This window comes from Coffea arabica, chromosome 11e (assembly GCF_036785885.1).
Source record: "Coffea arabica cultivar ET-39 chromosome 11e, Coffea Arabica ET-39 HiFi, whole genome shotgun sequence".
Taxonomy (NCBI): domain Eukaryota; kingdom Viridiplantae; phylum Streptophyta; class Magnoliopsida; order Gentianales; family Rubiaceae; genus Coffea; species Coffea arabica.
This window is the reverse complement of record NC_092331.1, coordinates 8,160,999-8,163,498: the sequence shown is the minus strand read 5'-3', so window position 1 is coordinate 8,163,498 and position 2,500 is coordinate 8,160,999.

The window sequence follows — 2,500 nt, the reverse complement described above, 5'->3', positions numbered from 1 at the left end:
AAACAATAAAAACAATAAAAAATAATAAAAATTTTCCAAGATTGAATTGAACAAAAATAAAAACAAAAAAAATAAAAAAAAATAAAAAATTTCCAAGATTGAATTGAACAAAAATAAAAACAAAAAAATAATAAAAAATAATAAAAAATACAAAAATATAGTTTAATTAAAAAAAAAAGCAATTTATGAATTTCAAAGACATACGGCGGTGGACATTAACGAGACTCAACATGTATGCTTAAAAAGATAAAAATAAGCGAAAACAAGGCTAGGCGGTGAGCCTTAGGCCGCATGACGGAGCATTGGCACGACACTACACCGACGACGTGAAAAACGCACGACGGTGCCCATCATGGCAAGGCGATAGGCCTTAGGCCGCACGACGGCCGTTGGCTTGCGTTGGCTAAGGCATGGGCACGACGCCACATCCACAGCAAGAAAAATGCACGACGGTGCCCCTCATGGCTAAGCGGTGCGCCTTAGGCCACACGACGACCGTTGCCTTGCGTTGGCTAAGGCAACGGCAAGAAAAACGCACGACAGTGCCCCTCATGGCTAGGTGGTAGGCCTTAGGCCACACGACGGCCATTGCCTTGCGTTGGCTAAGGCAAGGGCATGATGCCACACCGACGGCAAGAAAAACGCCCGACGGTGCCCCTCATGGCTAGGCGGTAGGCCTTAGGCCACACGACGGCCGTTGCCTTGCGTTGGCTAAGGCAAGGGCACAATGCCACACCGACGGCAAGATAAACGCACGACGGTGCCCCTCATGGCTAAGCGGTGGGCCTTAGGCCGCACGACGGCCGTTGCCCTGCGTTGGCTAAGGCATAGGCACGATGGCCACACCGACGGCAAGAAGAACGGCCGACGGTGCCCCTCATGGCTAGGCGGTTGCCCTTAGGCCGCACGATGGCCATTGCCCTGCGTTGGCTAAAGCACGGGCACGATGCTAGGCGTTTGGCCTTAGGCCGCACGACGGCCGTTGCCTAGCGTTGGCTAAGGCATGGGCACGATGCCACACCGACGGCAAATAAAACGCACGACGGTGCCCCTCATGGCTAGGCGGTGGGCCTTAGGCCGCACGACGGCCGTTGCCCTGCGTTGGCTAAGGCATGGGCACGGCGGCCACACCGACGGCAAGAAAAACGCACGACGGTGCCCCTCATGGCCAGGCGGTCGGCCATAGGCCGCATGACGGCCGTTGCCTTGCGTTGGCTAAGGCATGGGCACGATTCCACACCGATGGCAAGAAAAACACACGACGGTGCCCCTCGTGGCTAGGCGGTTGCCCTTAGGCCGCACGATGGCCATTGCCCTGCGTTGGCTAAAGCACGGGCACGATGCTAGGCGTTTGGCCTTAGGCCGCACGACGGCCGTTGCCTAGCGTTGGCTAAGGCATGGGCACGATGCCACACCGACGGCAAATAAAACGCACGACGGTGCCCCTCATGGCTAGGCGGTGGGCCTTAGGCCGCACGACGGCCGTTGCCCTGCATTGGCTTAAGCATGGGCACGACGGCCTCACCGATGGCAAGGAAAACGCACGACTGCCGTGGGGTTTTGTTCCCAAGGCAACGGGTAAACCTCTGTAGCCATGCTGGAAAAACGCACGACGGTGCCCCTCATGGCGGCCTTAGGCCGCATGACGGCCGTTGCCCGGCGTTGGCTAAGGCGTGGGCACGACGGCCACACCGACGACAAGAAAAATGCACGACGGTGCCCCTCACGGCTTGGCGGTGGGCCTTAGGACGGACGACGGCCGTTGCCTTGCATTGGCTAAGGCATGGGCACGACGGCCTCACCGACGGCAAGAAAAAAGCACAACTGCCGTGGGGTTTTGCTCCCAAGGCCACGGGTAAACCTCTGTAGCCATGCTGGGAAAATGCACGACGGTGCCCCTCACGGCTAGGAGGTGGGCAATAGGCCGCACGACGGCCGTTGCCCTGCGTTGGCCAAGGCGTGGGCACGACGGCCACACCGACGGCAAGGAAAATGCACTACGGTGCCCCTCATGGCTAGGCGGTTGGCCTTAGGCCGCACGATGGCCGTTGGCTTGCGTTGGTTAAGGCATCGGCACGATGGCTCACCGACGGCAAGAAAAACGCACGACGGTGCCCCTCATGGCTAGGCGGTTGACCTTAGGCCACACGACGGCCGTTGCCTTGCGTTGGCTAAGGCATGGGCACGACGCCACACCCACGGCAAGAAAAATGCACGACGGTGCCCCTCGTGGCTAGGCGGTTGGCCTTGGGCCGCATGACGGCCGTTGCCTTGTGTTGGCAAAGGCATGGCCACGATGCCACACCGATGGCAAGACAAACACACGACGGTGCCCCTCGTGGCTAGGCGGTGGGCCTTAGGCCGCACGACGGCCGTTGCTTGCATTGGCTAAGGCATGGGCACGACGCCACACCGATGGCAAGGAAAACGCACGACGGTGCCACTCATGGCTAGGCGGTGGACCTTAGGCCGCACGACGGCCGTTGCCTTGCATTGGCTA